The sequence below is a fragment of the Mizuhopecten yessoensis genome, unplaced genomic scaffold (assembly GCF_002113885.1).
Source record: "Mizuhopecten yessoensis strain PY_sf001 unplaced genomic scaffold, ASM211388v2 scaffold2073, whole genome shotgun sequence".
In the NCBI taxonomy this organism is placed as follows: Eukaryota; Metazoa; Mollusca; class Bivalvia; order Pectinida; family Pectinidae; genus Mizuhopecten; species Mizuhopecten yessoensis.
Window position 1 is genome coordinate 118,159 of NW_018404364.1, and position 23,380 is coordinate 141,538.

Sequence of the window (23,380 nt, forward strand, 5' to 3'; positions counted from 1 at the left end):
AAAAGGCATCATCAGCATATTGACCAAAACAACATTGTCTATCGTTTATTCGTACAACTTTGACACTTTGAATTTGTTTAATTGTATAGCGAAAAGTGCAACACGTATCAGGAACGGATATGTACAGATGGGATCCCCTTTTAAATACCACGTTGTACACCAAAAAAACGAAGGAAAGACCTAATGTAAAATATTTTGCTGTTTGCATTATGATACAAAATATGTATAAACGTAATAAAAAAAAAATCTCAAAAGATGAATTGTTTTAAAGACCTGTGGATAAAACCCCATTGTATTGAATCCAAGTTTTTTTTTAAAAATCAACACGTAACAACAAACCAGACATACTTTCCTTCTAATTCATGTATTATATCATATACCATTATTGTATTTTGACCAATAAACATATTTCTTTAAAAGCCTTTCTGTGTATTTTTTATAATGGAAGGTACATGTAGTACTGTTTTCATGCAATTTGCTATTGCAAAAGGAGCAATTTTGTAGTCAGTATTTAGTAAGGTTAAATTACTCCATATTTTTTTTTATTTATCTTCAGTGTTTGGAATCTTTTGGAATGCATGTAATTATTCCCTGATTTTCAAATTCTGATAATGATCCAAGAGTTATGCATAGTTTATGGATTTACAAACAAACTTTTTTCAAATTGTTCCCAAACTAATTGTGTGTGATAAGAACAATATCGTCCAGAATATTTTTTTTATAATAACTCGACAAAATTATGTTTATCGATAATGTTTTACACATAATTAGTTTTCAATTTTCATTTATGTATACATATTTTGCCTCCTTTTGGATGTTAAAACGTGGTCATAACGTTGACTAGGATATTGCCCTCCCCCAAAGGTGGTTCCTTTCAACTTTAGGGCAAAATACCCTTATTATTCGAGAGTTATTTGGACGAAGTGTCTCCATTATCATTTTAATATCTGGCATATTTTCAGTGTTAAAGAGAGAAAAAAGCAGGTTATTTGCAACAAGAAAACAGATATTCCACAATAACACAGACAAAGGGAAGATTAAGCATTTTATTAAGTAATATTTATCACATATTATCTGAAATATAGCGAATTGTGAAAGTTATCAGGATTAATTACTATAACTACGTTTATTTCGTAGTTTCAGAGAACCACAAAATATAATCTCGATGGAACTTTAACCACAAGAAATATTTGAACTTTGCAATAACACCGGAGTCACGTGGTTTAGACTACCATGGTTCCAAAGGTCTGAATTCACATATCTTTTTGTTTCTAAAAACAGAAAACTCAATATTCAAACTTACAAAATAACCAAAGTTACAGAATATCAACTCTCTTCAAGTGTATAGAACAAAGGATGGTTTGGAGGACCATTCTGTCTTCTCCAAGACGCCTAGGGTTCGATTCCGCAATCGAACGTGGAGGAGGGTTTCGCATTTTATAGTTTTTTATGTAGTGAGTTATGGTTTGAAAATAAATATTTCATCATCATTCTTTGTTTGAAATGTATTTTGTTATGTTGATCAGAATTTATAGTATGAATATATTTGCCTCAGTTAATGTCTGTAAAGCTTTCCAACTAACCATACTTACAAAATAATTACTATCTAAAGTTGAAACCTCGGGAAATACCTGTATTGGAGAGATAATCATAATATTGATTTTGTTTGGTATCAAATGTTATGTCAGCGTTAACTGGAGGAGGCTTATATATCGTTTTTTCCCAAATGCATATATTGTCTTACAAACATGGTTTACCATATGAACTAATTCAGCTTTTAAAAGTTTTTAAAGGTGTTGTCCTATTAATGTAGTTTAATATCAAGTTATCTTATATTCACAATGATAGGAGATTTTATGAAAAGGCTATACAGGATACATTGTCACAGATGTATTTGCATCACATGTGCAGTTCCAAAACTATTCAAAGAGTGAACTCCCTTTGGGTATTCTATCATATGAATAGGTATAACTAATATCATGTGTTTCCTGGTCAGCACTGGATAGCCTTAAATCATATGAAGTGCTTGTTTCTTTGTGTTGGGAATGTTTTTCCTCATAGTACAACGTCTGTTCGCCCATGTGACGTCACGAACCGGAAATAACAACCAAGTAAAAGTTTTCTGGGTAAGAAAAAAGTCTGCCTATAAAAGTTTCCTAATTATTGAAAAAGAAAACAAGTGTTTATTTAATTTAAAAAAATGACAAGATGGTGTTCATCTGAACATGACAGGAAAATCAACACGTCTTCATTGAAGGTTGTTCACTATCACAATTTAAAAATGCTAAGTCATAGCGTTGGTGGAGATGCAGCACAATAACAAAACGGTCGCTTGAATTGGCGTCACACCTGACTGCGCTTGTCAAAGCCAGCCCAGTAAATTGATAAACAATGTATCACAGTAGTATAGTCTATTACGTTAAGTTATTGCGTGCAATTGATCATTTCCACAAGATCAATTAAATCATGTTCAAATCACGATCCTATGAATTGCACGATATCGATATGGCTGTGCCGGTTGACAAAGCATGTTAACTTGATCCATGTCTGTAAAAACTGCAACCTTTCTTTCGCACAAAAAAACCCACAAAAACAAAAACAAAACAAAAAAATGTCTTCCTCGACAATGAAGACGACCCTACTTACCTGGTACACTTTTCCATTTTTTCGAAATACTAGTTCATCATGCTTCTATATTGTAGTACAAATGCAGCGCAGTACACTAATTCTTCTAGCTGCGCAACAAAATAAGTATCCAATTTTTTTACCCTTAAATACTACTAAAGCATGGCTCATTCATGTTTCAACACTATATTTTGCAGGTGTTGGATGTTGATTTTGAAGAATCAAAACTACAATTTTATCAAACCTGAACATATTAGAACATTAGCTACAACATAGGGTTAACCCTAACCCTAACTATGGAGCGTTTATACAAAATCCATTGGTATTTTTTAGATATTTTAATTCATACATTTATTTACATATGTGCAGAACCGTTCTTCTTTCAAAACACTAGCTACTATATCATCAGAGGTTATCAAATCTTTACACTAATTTATGTTGTGGAAATGATCAATTGCATGTAATGTTTTCATGCCAGACTGTTTAATAAATTATGATAATGTGATGCAAGTAGTACCTAGAAACCCATCTGTTCTATATTATATTGTCTTTTGGCTACTCATACATGATGTGATTAAAATTAAATATTCAACAAAATGTCGTTAATTGTATTCCTCCTGGGACGAATACAATGTTTTGTCCTATACAGTTGTATAAAAGGCTTTGACCTGTTGTAGATATCGTCTACGTCATTGACATTGCGGACAACAAGGTATGGTGTGGAAATAATTATATTTGAACTGATGTCCATTGGGAACAGCATGGGGTCTCTGTTTGTAGATATCAATGCAAGCAAAAACGATTGAAATATCTTTTAAATATTCAGTCTGGTTTTAATTAAAAAATCTAATATGCAGGAATTCACCACTCTCTGTTGCTATAAATATGCATTTATTGTCTGTTAAATCCGTGTTATGTATTGGAAAACACATTTTCACAACAGATTTTCTTGTAGTCATACCTGCATGGCTGGTACATATATTGCCAATTTGGTCACGTGACAACGAAAAATAAGCCAATTTAGACAGAGTTTACATTTTACATCATTTCTTATTTATATGATATAATTGAATGTGCCCTATAATATTTCTGAAATTATACATGACGTTGTATAAATACTCTGTATTATTATCATTGTTTTAGAATTTGTTAAACTTGATACAATGTAAGTGTATTTATCGCATTATGGTTTGGAATTATACGTGGACATAGTTGAAGTATTTTTTGTCCCTGTCAAAACACTCTTTTATTTTTTAGCCTTAGTTCTTTGTAAGGAATTGATTGTAAATATTGTATTGCAGGATCAATCTGGAACACTTAAAACATATATCCTCGTGGCAACTGGCTCGCAGGGAATGGAATGGAACTATTGGTCAACTGTCGTTAACGCCCTCAGATTTGATGCATGGATAGCCATCAGAGGAGTACGTGGTGCCGGTTCAGGGTCAGACATCTGTTTCGACGATGTGATGATTGACCTGTGCTGAATAATGTGTATCCGGTTTCAGTTGACAATCAAAACACATAACTGATAAAGACGATATTGAATAGAACAATATAATGTGCTGTATTACTCTGTAAAAGAAAAGACACCAATATTCTAAATGGTAAATCTGATGGTGGTAGTCGTTTTCTGTTGAGCGACACGTTAGAGGATGTTCCAATTTTTTAATGAAACTATATTTGTTTCTGGTACATTTAGAAACCACTCCTATCACAGTTGAGCACAATGGGAGGTAGTCCGAATTATTCTGACGTTTTATCGACTTTTTTCATAAAGAATAGATCTTTCGATCCATGTGTGACATGTGTGTGAAAGTGACGATTTGTTTCTATAATATCAGCTTGAAGTGCGCTCCGGGTGCGGGACGCATATTTCCCGCATATTATAGAGGGCCGGAGTTCTGACGTTAATCGACGACAGACCGATATGAAAAAAGTCGATAAAACGTCAAAATAATTCGGACTAAATGGGAGGTGGACAGATGAAGATCCGGTGGTGGGGTGTATGCTGAGTCATACGCAGACCAGTTAAAATTGGAACTTATAGATTACCGACGACATTGTGAAACCATATTTCATTCGGAGATTAGAACTCTTATGTCATGACGGCGTGATCATCTGGGGAAATCGTGTGGTAATTCCAAAACCTGGACGTGCATCATTATTTGGCTTTCTACATGAGGGGCATCCGGAAATTGTGTGTATGAAGGTACTAGCGCGTAGTTACGTGTGGTGGCCTTGTTTAGACTGATATTGAAGGACGATTCCAGGCATGTTCTGAATGCCAGCTAAAGACTCGTAAAATCTGTAACATTTCTCCAGTTCTGGGATTGGCCAGATCGGTCATATCGGCCATGGTCGCGTGTTCACGCAGATTACGTGGGTCAATTTCTTGGACAGATTTTTTTGGTCACTTACACTAAGTGGTTGGAGGATATTCCGACTAATTCGTCAACATCTGCAGTGACAATTATCAAACTACGTCAGATATTTGCCGAGCTTGTCTTCCTGAAATGTAAGTTTCTGACATGGGACCGTGTTTTGTAAGCGAAAAATTCGCTACGTTTATGTTAGAATACGGCATTAAACATGTGAAGACACACCCAGCATCGAATGGACAGTGAGAAGTTTCAAAGAGGGACGGAAATAAATGAGCAATTCAAGTGGTGATATGACGGCTTAGTTGAGTAGATTTCTTCTTGCGTATGGTACCACGCCACAAACCACAATATGTGTGTCGCCCGTAGAACTGTTATTCAATTGTAAGTTACGAACAAAGTTGGACTTTTTCAAACCGGAAGTCCGCAAACGCGTGATGAAACGGTTACGGTCACAGATAAATTATCACGATAAGCGTGCCAAGGATCTTTATTTCGATGTTAGTGATAAAGTCTTCGTGAACAACTTTTTACGCGGGAACTTAGTCTGCAGAAATAATATCGGTCCGGTCTCATATACGGTGAAGGATAGAATGTTGTTGTCGCTAGACGCCATGCCAATCACATTCGGCAACGACACTGTTTACCGGTTAATGAACCTGATGTAAGCGAGGATATTTTAGACAATGCTATCCCTAGTTGCACTCCTCTAATTAGCAGTAAACCAACACTTGGGGTAGGGCAGATGGCACACGTATAGGTACATTCGAACTCAGGTACTAGTCATGATCAGCTGAGTAGCAGTGAGCCGACTACGCAACAGACTGGTGTGACAAGTGCACGACCCCAAAGGTTGAGAACAGGTCCAGGTTATTTGAAAGACCATGCGAGACCTACATAACCATTGTGCGTCCAGAGGAGAATTGTATCCTTTTTGATAAGTTTTGTTAAACTATTGTTTTGTGCTTGACGAAATACACTGTGCTAAATGATGAACATACAGTGCTAAATGATGAATACACAGGACTAAATGATGAACATACAGTGCTAAAAGAACTGTGCTAAACTTAAATCGAAGTGTGCTAGAAGTACAATTTCTAAATTTATAGTCTAGTCATGAACAGTTTGCGATACAAAACAAAACAATACAGCATTGTAAGTTCGTTTGATACAGAAATAGTCCTGTGACATTATTGGACAATGGAACCTCAGTATTTTAGTAAATTCCAACATTTATTTACAGGTATTGTCTAAGGCATGACAATATTATGTTGACTCTAAAGTTCATGCGCGGTTAAAGTATAATTACCTAAGGGTAGAGGAATGTAGTATTCCGAAATAATATAACTGTTTTACATCAAGTGATTCTTAGTGCTCATAGACGTTATTGTATACGTGCTGGTTACTAGTTTTTAGTACGACGGATATTATTGTATGTAGGTAAGTATGGGTAATAAAAGCACATGTTTGAGTACCGCAATGACTGCTTGATGTGTTTTGTTTAGACTCACTCAGTAGGCATATCAGCTGTCGCGAGATGGCGGTGCAAGGGAGATAACTGCCAAACTTCCGTTTATGTCATTTTCGGCCATGACACTTTGTATGCTTCTGGCGAGACCGGTAAGCTGGTACATTTACATCGCAATCAATACATTCATTCAATGCCATCTTGTTTTGAAAGGCACTGGGTAAACTTTACATATTATTCTTTATATTCATGTTGTGTTTCGTCCGTTATCATTCCGATAAATTAACTAACGACACTAATACTTGCAGTCAACCGAAATTCAGGACGTTGGTTACCGGCATATTCTTTGTTCTAGTTTGCAATGAAGAGCATGGTCGGAGAAAGTCTAGCCATGAAACGAAATCATGTGTTATGGTTTATTGTTGTGACAAGTTTCATATTGATATATAGAACCGTTTGAAACCGACAGGGATTTTTATATTGTTGCACTGCAAATCTGTACGAGTTACCTCCCTTCCCATTAAAGTTCGTTTCTAAAATGTTTGTTTACAAAGGTGAATTTTGTACTGTTTTCATGTTATTTTCGTTTTTAAGGAAAACTGAACAATGTCGCTTTTTAAAGAAGGTTGTATCATTAGGTATACAACAAGAGAATTTAAATATAAGTATTTTTTTTCAAAAATATTGCTGTCAAAAACTTAGACATTTTACATTCATGAAAAATGAAAATAAATATCTAAATCTTAGAAAATATAGCTCAATACAAATATAGTGTATAGGTGATTAATATACCTATATAGGTAGCAGAGTACAGTAAAAATGACTTTCGTTGTGTAGACACAGACACTGCAGTCTCAAACCAAAATTGAATATTTTTTAAAATTATAAAGCCCACATAGTCCACTTCATCATGTTTATGCCAGTTTAAGAGGTGATTTTTTTTATTTTGATATATGTGTAATATTACAGGGATTTAAATTCAAGCGACAGAAATAAATACCAACAAGTTTATTTTAGGAGCAAGTTTGAAAAACTAACATGAAACAGACTATAAGAAACAAGTATTAGAAAACATATAACATTTATCTCCCTTGCATATTAAAATTATCTACAAACAGGCAGTATCTAAATTGGATTGTCTCCCGTGCATTTCATGACGTCAACATTAGCCTTTACATGTGAACATTAATAAATAACCATATATGAATGACAAATGAAAAATCTTCGTCTATTCAACACCTGTAAACATTTCTTTATATGAAAGGATAATTTTTATTGGTGGAATGTACAATTTTATTTTTAGCTGATATGCCTATTTAGAGCTGGCAACTCGCACACACAACAACACAACAGTAGGGATGAATGTAGCGGAACTGGACTGGGTCGATCGTCGGCGACCAGGTAGCTCAATTGGAAGAGTGTCCGTCTATCATCGTCAAATCATATCACCGTCACGGACAAGCTCGCCGCTATAATATCTTGTGATTGGCCTTTTTTCAATTTCCGGTTTTGAGCAAAATTGGTACGTAGGTGAATTGTCCCACGTAGATGGTATTTGTTTACATTGTTTTTGGTCTATAATGTCCAACATGTGGGAGGACATTACGTAATGAAAATCATTTTTAAACAAAATCGGATTTATTTTATACCCGTACCCTAGGTGGTGGAGATTGCAATTTCATCAACGTGAATATGCTCTTAAAATGACTTAATCACGTTAGCAACTTTCGATAATCTCACTGCACCTCGACTTTTTACCCACAGAATGAAAATGAAAAAAATCCACCTGCAGTCTCATCACACCAAATGGTATAACCGACGGGCCGAATTTAGTTTCACGATAATTATCTTTTTTGTATTAATAGTGACATGCCTTTCTCCCTTGCGCCCAGAATATTCATTTAAATATTGTTTTAAAATACAGTATGTGGCCAGTTGGTCAATAAATCACCCGCGTGAACAACATCTGTTGTACAGAGTAATCATAGTGATAAAAACAAAGTAACCCAAATTAAAACTAGATACCAACTGTAACGGAAAGAAACCCAATGTCGGAGAGAAACCCAATGTCGTAACCTTACCTGCTCCAGAATGTGCATTTATCAAGCGTATGTCATCCTGGACAAAAAGTCTGCTATCACATTGCATTGTCTCATGTAAAAGCCCAGTAGCCCCTGGTAACCCATTTCCACTCCCCCAGGACACACACGGGGGAGTGAGGAAAGGGGAGGGCTTTCATTCCTCCTACGAGTACAAAAGGGGAAAAGTGGTGAGCTGTAAGTGGTCCATAAAGACAGATATTAACCCCTCCCTTTCATTCCATTCCTTCATGAATGGAAATCTCAATAATCTATCACATTGCATTGTCTCATGTAAAAGCCCAGTAGTACCACCTGTTCTTCTCCTACTTTCTCCCTCTCACTTACCCTTCTCCTTCCCTCATTTTATATCCATCCTTCATTCATCATTCTCTTTCCCTCATTTATCCAATCCTCCCATCAGTTACTTTCTTTCTCCTTTCATTACCTTTTTCTTCTTCCTCGCTATATTATCCTCCCCCCTCCCTCAGTTCACCCCTCCTTCCCTTCCTAACAAATAAAACCTATTTCCAGGAACTGTGTCATGATTTACATGACATTGTACACATGTCACAGACCTAAATCAGGTGAAATGTTGACACACAACGAAAACCTGAGATTCCACCTGATTCTGTTATATGATGATGAGAGGTGTATCATATGATAGTCAATACTGTCTCCCTCACCACCCGGCAGTGTATTCCACCCCACTATCACCAGATGTAGTCTGTTACACTGTATATATAAACCATCTCCTCACCAACAGGAGTCGGGCCTATAGGACATAGATTATCTGATCGCCATCAATACCTACAGCTGGTGAGTAAGACTTTTAGTTTTAAAACAGGATACATTTCTTGTAATTGATTTTCGTGTTTGGTAATAAATAAAAAGACAAACAAGTTTTCCTCTCAAATAGGTTTCCTCATTAAGATGTGGTTGCCATATGTTTGTATACTATAAGTGCTGACAGATAAGTAAGAAAAGGCTGAATATTGAAATTATGGCTTAGAGGCTGTAATAACTCAAAGACAAATATGCCATATCCTGATGGTATGAAAAAGTAATATTACACATTTGTAAGGAAATTTGAGCCAAAATTTTTGATTTCAATTTGACTAAAGATATATATATATACTTAAGGACGATTTCAATTTGACTAAAGATATATATATATACTTAAGGAATAGTAAAAGGAAATCTGAAATATATGAAAACATGAAAGCTTATAACTCAATTAAACTACCTACTGGTTAAATACATAATTTGCCTAGAGATCTATTCACTTTATTCGCAAACAAGAGGCCCAGGGGCCTTGATAGATCACCTGGAATTTTATTTTGAATTTTTCAAGCTGTTGGAAAAAATACATGTTTATCAAAAAGAGTACAAGAAAGTCTTTAAGCTGTTAAATCAGACTATGCATGTTTGGGGTCTTTATGGCAAATCTTATTTTACTACACATTTTTTTTATCTTTGTGAATCTATGTTGGAAGACTTGAAATTTTTACCTTATCTGAACTAAGCTGGTTGTTATAGCCATTTAGTCACTTCTAACACATAATATTGATTAAAAACCTTTAACCTACAAAATGTCATGAACTTCAGCCAGTCCCTTTTATTATTCAGAAGTCAATTAAATGTTTCAACAAATGTAAACATAATATTATATGACCATGAAATTAACAATTTTAAAATATACTCTAAAATTGAGTCAAGGTCATTCAAGAGCATTTGAATATATTTTAGAACCCTTTACCCCAGGATGTTATTGGCTAAATATCATTACCAAAGATTTCCCTGATATTTAGAAATAGTCATTTATTTTAAAGGATTTTACACATTTGTCCTGTGTGTGACCAGCATCACCAGGATCCTGTTCCCCTCTTCCACTTACACTAAGTGTAGAAATATATATATATTTATTCAATAGTACTCTGTTCCTTTGATCTTCATCTTCAAACAATTGAGAATTATATGAAAGCTTGAGACAAAATCAATTCTTGTATGACAAAGGTCAAATACGTCGTAGTACTGGAAGTGTGAATTGTGCATTGATTATGATAAAGCTTTTAAACCTAAGAAATGTAAACCCTTTGGGGGTGTCAGGTCGTTTCGGAGCTTTTTTTGCCATGTACTATGATGTAGACTATTGAACAGAGAAACAGTACAGTTCTCAAAGTGTAACACGTGCACAAACTTACTCGAGACTTTATACAAACTAAATCAACGACATACTAATTTGATAAACGTGTGAAAAAGGTATTGTATAAATGGGAAATTTACAATGCGAATATTGTGAACACTTCGGGGAGCTTATATTACGAGTAGTCAGGCGGTTAGCCACACTGCATTTCTTTTGCGACTTTGTCATCCAGCCTTTGGAACAGCAGGCTTTAATTGTTGACCATTTCTTGCTCCGAAAACAACTTCGTAATCCGAAATCCAGTTAAATTCGACCAATATACTCTGTACTCTTCCCTTTTTCCATTTTGTTTTTATATTTACCGACAACAACGTGGTTTCCCGCATTGAAGAGTTCCTATAAATACCGTAAATACGCAATTCGGCGCGCGCATGTGCTTGACAACGAATACTTTTTGACTTAAGTTCAGTCTCAGATTTTGCTTAGCATGTTTAATGATCCACTTAAGATTTTGGTCTTAGCTAAGTCAAAACTTCAAACTTAAGTTCAAATTTTGTCTTAGACTTAAGTCCGTTTCATGATCCCGGGCCCTGGACGAGTGATATGTAATTCTAACATGTACATACAATATTTCATACTTCATATACTTAAGCGACCCAACAACCCCTAACTTCTTAAAACAATCTGTCCACTTCAACTTATTTCCACGGTACATAAACTCATATTGATACTATGTGGTGAATATTATACAACTATGGACGTTTGTGCTGGTGAATATGATGTGACATGAACTTGAAAAATCGATACCAACCGAGGCGTAGCCGAGGTTTGAATAAATGCTCTATTACAACAATAAATGTCTGGTGTTATTTGTGTCATTTTTGGGCAAAAAACAAGCAGAGTTTTCCGGTGTGCTTTAATTTCAAGTAGAACACATAAACACGATGTTATAATTGTATTTATGTTCACATAATGTTATTTATAACTTCTGTTTTCAGATCTCAGCCTGTTAACTTATGTGCATGTATTCAATGTTTTGGTTGGAAGTAGATATGTAATCTAATTACAGTTGGGTTATCTCCCTTGATACTTTCAGTAGTGTGTCACGTGACTATGTTGGAATACGAAGTCACGTGACGTCAATCGCCATTTTCTGAACCATTTACTTGATTTTGCTCCGCAAGTTTTCATTGTTTTATATGCCGACCTCCACCCCTTATTTCCTCCAGTTTTAATTACAATCCATACAATGGTTTTTGGCATTTTGCTATATGCTATTAGACTTTGGCATTTGAATAAATGCTCTATTACAACAATAAATGTCTGGTGTCATTTGTGTCATCTTTTGGCAAAAAACAAGCAGAGTTCTCCGGTGTGCTTTAATTTCAAATAGAACACATAAACACGATGTTATAAATGTTTTATCACATGCTTCAACAATAGAATTAAAAACAAACCGCACGGTTCTGATTTTTTACGCGAGCCTGCGTGTAAAATGTAGCCATGGTTGTATCTAACAGCTTCCGACACATCCCCAATGGTCTTTTCCTGAAGATAAGCATTGAGTGCGTGTTCGTTGGCCTTTTGTGTTAACAGCATCTTTATCATCGAGTAGGTTTTGGAAATTTTCAGGTGTACATGTAACAGAGGCGCTTCGACATCAATCATCCTCTGTTGTTGTCTGACAGATCGAGTTCCGGTCTAACAGCACATGTGCTACGACAGGTCGCTGGTAATTTCCATTTTGGCTTTATTAAGAAATCGATATTTTTGAGGACTGGTCACGTGTATAGGCTCCGGCCAATGTGATTGCGATAAATTATCAAGCATATACTAAACCTTTTTGTTTTGATAATGTATATATCAATATTTATATACATGGTAACATCTGCTCTGGATTGCGCCTTTAAACAAATATTGAAAAATACTTACAGTTCTTGACGACCTTGGATTTTGACTCTAATTTTGTACCCTGAATGAGACATTCCTCTCCTGCATATAACCATTTGAGTCGTGTACGTGTAATCTTAGTTGACGGCTATGAGTCTGAAACAAAATCCTAACCAAGGAGCAAGCCTGGGTAGGTATACGATAGAAATTTAGTCGATAATTGAATGTTTTTCTCGTTCCTCGTTAGTTCCATTTTTCATAAATGTGTCATATTTTACAAAAATCCCGTCTGGGACCTCATTTTGTTATGGCGGCTGCACTTCTATCACGTTTTGAATGTTTGCTCGTAAACAAAGTAATGTGTGGTTAGAAGTATATTTATTTAGCCAGTTTTTACTTATAAAACACATGCATGATTAGACAGAATTTAAAAAAAAAACCATATGTAAATACGATACACCTTTGCAACCAGTTTTTAAAACTTGAATTAGACATGATACACACATACGAGAAATAGAGAAGAGATATGCACGAACCTCTAGACGCACGTTAACCGATTGAGCTACCTGGTCGTCGGCGAGCGACCCAGTCCAGTTCTGCTATATCCCTCCCTCCTTTTTCTAAGTATTTGCCCCTGTATACAACACTATTTATTGGTTCGGATCTCCCCTTGTCAAGCGTACACCCCCTACATGAAACAAGGGATGGTAATTGGTACAGTATCAATGTAACAGGAGAAAAGGAATACACGACCAGACCGGGCCCGTTGTCATAAGCCTGTTCTCATGCTCAAACTCGGAATCTGTGCTCAAACCCAAAATGTTGTTACGGTCATAAATTAAGAGAACAAAATACATTTTGTTACGTATTTAATTTTTATAAAATGGGGGGGGGGGGGGCTATAGTGTTACCCGTACCGTCCCGTCCCGATTCAATGTAAACACTTAGCAACTTCATTCTTTGACAGATTTTGGTCAAACTTTATACAAAGGTCAAGTTTGGGTATACTTCGGACATCGTTGTATTTTAGGGATCCAAGGTCAAGGCCAAGGTCACACTTGCTATATATAGAAAATCATCAGCTGATACAATTTAAACACTTAGCAACTTCATTCTTTCATGGATTTTGGTCAAACTTTATGCAAAGGTCAAGTATGAGTATACTTCGGACATTGTTGTATTTCAGGGATCCAAGGTCAAGGCCAAGGTATATAGAAGAGCATCTACTGATTCAATTTAAACACTTAGCAACTTCATTCAATATGTTATGGAGATGGTAATAACATACAGAAAAAACATATGAATATTAAAAGTGTAGTACCTTGTGTGTGTGCATGTTTCAGGGGATCAAGATCAAAGTGGTTGTAACTTTTTATAGAACACTGAAACTAATTTCACATGGCAGCGGGGGCATTTATGTCTTACATACATTTTCTAGTTTTTTTTTTATTGAAAACCCTTAAAACTGAATATTATTTTAAATGGCTACGCATGACTTATTGATCGTATCACATGATCTACGTGCGTAAAAGAAAGCTGCCTTGAGCACAGAATTCATACTTGAGCACGAAAACGCTCTCACGAATACGGGCCCGGGATTCGAACCAGAGACCCTCAAAACTCTGAGACGGACACTCTAGCAACTGAGCTACCTGGTCCAGTTCCTGCTACACATAAATACAACTAGATTGGATTATATCATTTATACATGTTACCCCTGTAACCCCGGTGTTGGGTTTTGACCCACACAGTGCGGATTTGATACACCCATACAGCCATGATGGAACGCCTCGCGTATAAATTATACACAAAGTAAAACAGCATATAACACCGGCTAAAGAAAATCATTACAATATCATGTGTTTACTATGATTCACGGTGCACTGTTATTGATAGCAACGACATCCCGCTTATGAATTATGTATGACATTACACCTTTATTGATTACAAACGAGTTACCTTCGATGTTGTAGTCGTGTACCTGATCATTGGAGCGTACTATGTCTCTATTACTGGTCTGGATTGCATTACTATCATTTTAATCATTTGCATACGTCTCTAACTCATTTACAAACAAGGAAAGATAAATAGCATAGTCCGCGTTCTTTACTATATAAGTAAAAAAAAACAGTCGAGAAAAAACTAGCCCGTGTTCTATACTATACAAATAAAAAAACAACCGAGAAAAAACTAGTCCGCGTTTTATACTATACAAGTAAAAAAAAAACAGCCGAGAAAAAACTTGCCCGCGTTTAATACTATACAAATAAAAAAAACAGCCGTGAAAAGGTATTTTCAGATGTCAAAAAACGGATACTCCACGGGATATACTTACATAACAACGGTACTGCAATTGGGACTGTGACTTATATTTTAGTCATATGCTACTTATATAGAATGCGCTTACTTTAAGTAAATTGTTTGGTTGGATGGGGTATCATTTCATTTTGATAAATCGAGCATCTTGCATCGCCACATTATACCAGTGTATTATTTTGGTGACCCTACATACGAATGACAAATTTCCCGTGTACAGTTTCTATTTATTTTAACAACATCCATACCTTATAGAAGACGCAACTCAGTTAGCTCCCTCGAACATGGAAGCTAGCATATCAAGGTAACGTCACTTTGAGACAGGGAACTATCATAACAAGGTAACGTCAGTTTGAAACAGGGAACTAGCATATCAAGGTAACGTCAGTTAGAAACAGGGAACTTGCATATCAAGGTAACGTCACTTTAAGACAGGAAACTAGCATATACATTTGTATGTTACTTCACTTAAAGACAGGGAAACTAGCACATCTACTAATAGAGTCACTTTGATAGAGAAAGCTAGAATATCTAGGTTACGTCACTTTGAGACAGCAAACAAGCAATATCTATGTAACGTCACTTTAAGACGGAAACTAGCATATCTAGGTAACGTCACTTTGAGACAGGGAACTAGCATATCTTGGTAACGTCACTTTGATACAGGGAACTAGCATATCTACGAAACGTCATTTGATACAGGGAACTAGCATATATAGGCAACGTCACTTTAAGACAGGGAACTAGCATATACATTTGTATGTTACTTCACTTAAAGACAGGGAAACTAGCACATCTACTAGTAGAGTCACTTTGATAGAGAAAGCAAGAATATCTAGGTTACGTCACTTTGAGACAGCAAACAAGCAATATCTATGTAACGTCACTTTAAGACGAAAACTAGCATATCTACGTAACGTCACTTTGAGACAGGGAACTAGCATCTCTAGGTAACGTCATTTTGATGCAGGGAACTAGCATATCTAGGTAACGTCATTTTGAGAGAGGAAGCCAGCATATCTAGGTGACGTCACTTTAAGACAGGGAACTAGCATCTTTAGGTAACGTCATTTTGATGCAGGGAACTAGCATATCTAGGTAACGTCACTTTGAGACAGGGAACTAGCATATCTTGGTAACGTCATTTTGATGCAGGGAACTAGCATATCTAGGTAACGTCACTTTGATACAGGGAACTAGCATATCTTGGTAACGTCATTTTGATACAGGGAACTAGCATATCTAGGTAACGTCACTTTGAGACAGGGAACTATCATATCTTGGTAACGTCACTTTGATACAGGGAACTAGCATATCTACGTAACGTCATTTTGATACAGGGAACTAGCATCTCTAGGTAACGTCATTTTGATGCAGGGAACTAGCATATCTAGGTAACGTCATTTTGAGAGAGGAAGCCAGCATATCTAGGTGACGTCACTTTAAGACAGGGAACTAGCATCTTTAAGTAACGTCATTTTGATGCAGGGAAATAGCATTTCTAGGTAACGTCACTTTGAGGCACGGATCTAACATATCTAGGTAACGTCAAATTGAGACAGGGAACAAGCATATCTTCGTAACGTCACTTTGAGACAGGGAACTAGCATATCTAGGTAACGTCACTTTGGTGCAGGGAACTAGCATTTCTAGGTAACGTCACTTTGAGACACGGAACTAACATATCTAGGTAACGTCACATTGAGACAGGAAACTTACATATCTAGGTAACGTCATTTGAGAGAGGAAGCTATCTTGTCTAGGTAACGTCACTTTGAGACATGGAACTAGTATATCTAGGTAACGACAAGTGATCACCAGTCCCACCACTACCCTCTTACCCCCAGACATATATACTTAATTTTCCAGAAGGTATATCAAAACGAATTAGAGAACTTCTACGAAAGTTCATGTTTTGATTTGGTTTTGATGAATTCATTTGATAAAATTAATTCCAATAATGTTATTACGTAACGTGTATACATTGTAACAAAAAAAAATCGTACGGGAAAATAAGAAGGGTTACACAAAGACATTTGTTCTACTGAGCACTGACACCTAGCTGTGGTGTTGTATGAGGGATGATATCTACCTATTCATCCGCCATATTTCATTAGCCGTTAACGTAAAAGACCACAGTGAGGCACATATAGAAGGGATTAGCCATGCTGAAGTAATACATAAATAATTGTACAGGCGGCCTCCCTGATGAAGGCCGGACAATGGAATATGTAAAATACTCAGGGCCCGTATTCATGAAACCGATCCCATACTCGAGCATGATTTAAGTGATCAAGCCGACTTTCTTGTAACCTGCTTTAATCTTGTAACATGGTCAAAACTTCAGTGCAAAGTCTGTCTAAGGTTTTAACATAAATTATTTATTACTGGCACAAGAAATTGGGCTTGAGCACAGAATCTGGGTTTAATTATGAAAACGGTTTCCTGAATTCGAACCCAGGTCTTAACATGAAATTATACTTTAATGCAATATATATTCCATCAACAACCATTTGAATAACATATAAGACAATAAGATTGAAAGCGGATAGCATTACCCTTCAACCTGTACACGACAATAAACACGTCACACCAGATATGTCCCGTAATCAGGTAGACTTGCAACGAGTATATAAATAAATCCATTTAAGGACTTCCCACCCCTCGTAATATACAAGTTTTTCTTGTCGTATTTTCGTGTCGTCATTTCCGTATTGCGTATCGGGCATCCATTACCGTAGTATAAATTATAGTAACACCGGGTAAACAATAGTACACGTGCGTGACGATGATATGTCAACACCCGATATCGAGACTTACTAATAACTTGGAAATCATGTGTAATCACACGTACTTCAGAATTAAAGCTTATGATACAAAGATATCAATTAACTCACAGGAAAACACTGACATACGATCAGGCGACTTCAAGAAAGGTCGTATATGAGGCGCATGGAATGCAGACTGATGTGTTTTGTTTACCGACCTCACATGTACGTATCACGTGGTAGTTCACAAGCTCTTGGTCGCTACGACTTTTGTTGTCGAGCAGCGAGTTACGCTCTGTCAGATAAATCGGTTCACAAATGTAATTATAATACTCTGTGAAAATAGTGGTTTGTAAAATATCGAGATCCCTATAAAATGCAAGTGCATGTGCGTGCACGTAATAACGGCATACCATGTGATAGCCCACGGTTACATATGTACCTGACATGTTAATATACCATGCGTAAGCGGGCTATGGAATGATGTCCAAAGTGTACATGATTGAGAGTAATTTTGTTCCATAAAAGAACAGTAAATTCACAATAAAATATAGTAATTTAATTGATTTCCGTCGTTTTTGGTATAGTAAATAAAATAGTGTCATTGTATAAATTCTATCCCTATTCAAAAGTTCCGATTTTTTCAAGGTAGACAACTCTCATCAGGATCAAAATTATTGTAAAATGTAAAATAAACGAATTATAAAGACTTTGCGTGTCATTTTTCACTCTTTTTGTATGAAACTATGTGTCCTGTTTGCTCTTAGATTGTATTTAGTAACGGTTTTTCGGAATGCTTAGATTTTCATAGTGACATAACCATTATGTGAAACTTTCATTGAATTCTGCTGGCTAATTGCGAAAGGGTGGAGTCTCCTTAAGTATGTGAATATGACTGCTGATAATGAAAATATGTTAGTATATTCGCAATGTAAAGGTAAAAATGTGAATATAGACATATTTGTATTGTAAAAATACCAGTAGAAAACGAAAATACGTGTAAATGCATGTATATGGATATCTGTTTCAATGATGTGAATATGGTTGTTATTGTGATATTTTGTGATAATATGAGTATACATGTTTGTGTTGTATATCTGTAATATACATAAAAAATGTCAATATATACATATATATTGTAAATAAACTAGTAGAAAACGCACAGATATGGAAAAATATGAACATGCTAATATCCCTGTCGATGTTAAATGTACCTGTCATTTAGATGAATGTGGCTGCAGATAAATTAACATACATGTATCTGTATTAAGTCAGAACATAGTTGTAAAATAGTGTATACACCTGTACCTGTAAATACCGTAAAGTCGGTTATTAACGCGTCTTAAATCTTTCGCGACTGTGACCTAAAATTGGAATACTTGTATTGACACGGAATGTAATTTCGCGATCTAGACATGTGAAGTAGCCAAAACTGTGCAATGTTTATCACAGAAACGGTACTTTCCGCATCTTAAGTGTCGAATTGAGCATTTTGTTAAACAAATCATCAACAAACTACTAGATGTGTGAAACATCATTACGGTTTAGTTTGGTTTAATTGGTTTCATTTTGTTTAACGTTCTATTAACAGCTAAGGTCATTTAATGACGTGCCTCCAAGTGTGTAGTGTTGCCTGCTAACGTGTATGTATGCAGGAGACATGGTATAGTGGTGTGCTTGCCTCCTTGTGATAGCGCGGATCTGATGCCCACTTTATAGTGCTATCTCAGTGAAATGCCATGCCGAAGGGCCCCAGCACAACATCCCGCACAGTCACATTATATTGACAACGGGTGAACCAGTTGTTGCCATTCCCCTTAATGCTGAACGTTAAGCAGGGAATAACAACTACCATCTTTAAATACATTGGGATGCATTATTACGTTTTATGTATGCATCACAAGAAATCACTCGCTATTTCATGACGACATCACGGTTATTATGTTTATTATAGCGGCTCATTTGTACGCTTGTCATATTGTTCTGCGGATCGTTTTATTTTGCGATCTCATTATTGACCCGCGAAAATATTATCCTCGCGTAAATATCCGGCTTTACGGTAATATATAGAACCTTTTACAAAAAGTATGTTTATCTAAACAAAATCCGAATGTATCGTTGAATGTTGTTAACATACCTGTATATAATACAGAAACACCTGTCGGTATAGAAATGCTATACAAAGTATCACACACGAATCAATTTAAACGAAGTATATTTATTGAAGATATGTTTTCCTATTTCTTTAATATATATTCTTTCTGAATAAGATCAGCTTGACCAGGAAAAAGGGTTGCTGAAGTAAATTCTACTGCTGACAATGCTATCTTTGTCATGACTGCCGACATTAAATTTAGTGGGGAACCATTGACAAACTCACCAAAAACCCACGACGAGTTGCGCAATATCATCTCGACCTAGAACTCGAGGTCCTGTGAGCTTGATCCACTGCCTACAGACCTATTAAAGCAATGTCTTGAAGCACTGCTCACTTTGATTACCTCAATCATGAACAAATCATTGGCTGAGTCAAAGATTCCGTTGTGTTTCAGGAAGGCACATGCTAGACCATTGTTGAAGAAGCCTGGATTTACTTTTCTGTCTAAAATCTTAAAGAAGGTTGTGTCCCGGCGTTTATAGGTTAATCTCCATGCAAACAGTCTACATGGCAACCTGCAACCGGCCCACCGCATGGGACACTCTACTGAGACGGTCCTCCTACATGTACGTGTACAAAATGACATAGCTTCTGCTTTGGATAACAAGTGCAGAGCGGTGCTTGTCATACTGGACTTGTCATGCTGGACTTGTCAGCTGCATTTGACGTCATCGACCATGCCATACTTTATAAACGTAATGAGTGACTGATACCGCACTATGCTTGATACAATCTTATTTGAGTGAACGACGACAGTGTGTTGCTATCGGATCTACCATCTCACATGACAAGGTACTAGAATCCAGGGTTCCTCAAGGGTCGGTGTTAGGACCACGAATATATAGCATGTATTCTAAACCGATCGGAAAGATTTGTCGTCGCCATAGCCTTCACTATCATTGCTATGCTGATGACACTCAAATGTACATGGTCAGCAAACCACAGTACACCTGGGATACCATTTCATAAAATCTGGAAGCTGGTCTGACAGACATTTTTGCTTGGATAAACGCTATCACTGTAAAGCGTTATTAGGAAAAGAACTAATCGTCTTTTCCCCAAAGTGTCAGTAAACGATACCTCTCCAGCTCAAGGTCGGTGCAAGAACTATTGAGACTGTCCCAGCTGTTAAAAATCTTTGGATATACAAAATGTACTTTGATAGTTAACTGAACATGGAGAAACAATTTAAGTGACACTATTGCCAAATCCTGTTACTACCAGATCAGGAACATCAGCTGTATCCGGCAGTTTATAACTGCAGATGCATGCAATATTTTTGTGCAATCACTTGTTATCTCTTGGTTGGATTATGGTAACGCCCTGCTCTGTGGTATATCTGACACACTAAATTGTCGTCTGCAGAGGCTCCAGAACACTGCAGAACGACTGGTTACTCGTATTCGAAAGAGAGAGCACATTACACCTGTGCTATATTCATTGCACTGGCTACCTGAACGATACAGGTTGCAGTACCAAATGTTGACGTACACATACAAGTCACTGAACGGTACCACCCTCGGTACCTGCATGGGCTTGTTACCCTGTATCAGCCGTCGCAAATCACTGCGGGTCGGAGTCAGAATCAGTGTTGTGTGTCCCAAAATCTCGTACTGTGACCGATGGAAGCCGGTGCTTTGGAAGGGTTTCGGCCACGTTGTGAAATAGCTTACCATCTGCTATAATAAAGTCAAATACCCTAGCCAAAATCAAGAAAGACGTCAAAACACACCTCTTCATGTCTGCAGTATATGCTCTTTGCACAGACGTCATGCACTGTAAATACCACCCTTTATTTATACATGTACGTGCACATTGCGATGATGATCTTCTAGGTGATTGTAAGCCTCTTTGTTTCACAATTATAACTAATACTCTTATCCATATGTTATAAAGCACTTTTGAGTAATTTTACAAATTATATAGAGCGCTATATAAATGTTGTATATTATCAATTATTATTATTATATTACCGTATCGTTAACGCAATTTGATTAAAATCAACTGTTACATGGGCTCGTTAACTCTCTGCTACGCTGTCGGGACGTAGAACGAAGTTTACGAGATCATGTACAGTGGACTCAGTGTATTATATACAGGTATGTTAACAACATTCAACGATACATTCGGATTTTGTTTAGATAAACATACTTTTTGTAAAAGGTTCTATATATTACCGTAAAACCGGATATTTACGCGAGGATTATATTTTCGCGGGTCAATAATGAGATCGCAAAATAAAACGATCCGCAGGACAATATGACAAGCGTACAAATGAGCCGCTATAATAAACTTAATAACCGTGATGTCGTCATGAAATAGCGAGTGATTTCTTGTGATGCATATACATAAAACGTAATAATGCATCCCAATGTATTTAAAGATGGTAGTTGTTATTCCCTGCTTAACGTTCAGCATTAAGGGGAATGGCAACAACTGATTATTTAATACTCTATTTGCCAGAGACAAGTATTATAATAACGGATACATTATAATAAACGATCAAATTCTTTTCGATCCTTTATATATATGAGATGCACTATAATCATTAGAAATAGATAGATGTGGAAACATCGGAAGATATCAATACAATAATTGAAATAATTTGTTTATCGTAGCATGATTTTACTAAAATTGCGTTAGATGTAAGTTCTTATGTAATGTTTTGTATATATTCATCAACATGCAAAGAGCTCATTTAATTAATGGGGAGATTAGAGTGAATAGAAGTAGCAATTCTGTATTTTGAATGTTTTATTTTAAAAGCTTAAACATATATACATTTTATGTATATTTTAAATCAACCAATATTTACAATCGCTTTATGTAAAACATTCTTATAAATATGAATATTTTAAATGCGAAGAGACATAATAACAAAAATAAACGTTTGCTTTAAATGTATTTACGCTTAACGATCTCAAAAATATTGTAAACAAATCTTACTCTAAATAAAATAGTCATGAAAATGTTAACATATTTATTGTACTAAGACCATATATTTATCTTATAATTACTTCACAAAGTTTCTGAAATTATAACATACCATGTACAAACAAAACAGTCAACCTACTTTCAAAAGGTTTACACTCATAAAATCGTCCCAGGAAAAAACATTTCTGTAATATTCAATTGTATCTATCAATATTTCTAATAAACACATGATGTCAACAATAATACAGTTTAATTCGTTTAGGACTCCTTTTTCAAATCGATAATGTTGTTTCGGGACCGCGGTAGCCGAGTGGTTAAGGTGTCTGCCAAGGCCTGCGTGGGCAGTCGCCAGGTACTACCCGTAGGTCGGTGGTTTTCTACGGGTACCCCGGCTTTTATCGTCCACCAAAACCAGGCACGTCCTTCAATTACCATAGCTGTCATGTTATAGGACGTAAAACACATACAAACACTGGTTGGGATGAATCAACGATCGAATAAATATGTGATAATTGCTTTATCCGTTGAACATTTTTTTCACAGTTTAAGAAATCGACAAACCGAGTGACGTTGAAGGTAATTTTAGGATGTCACTAACCTAGCACCGAGTGACTGT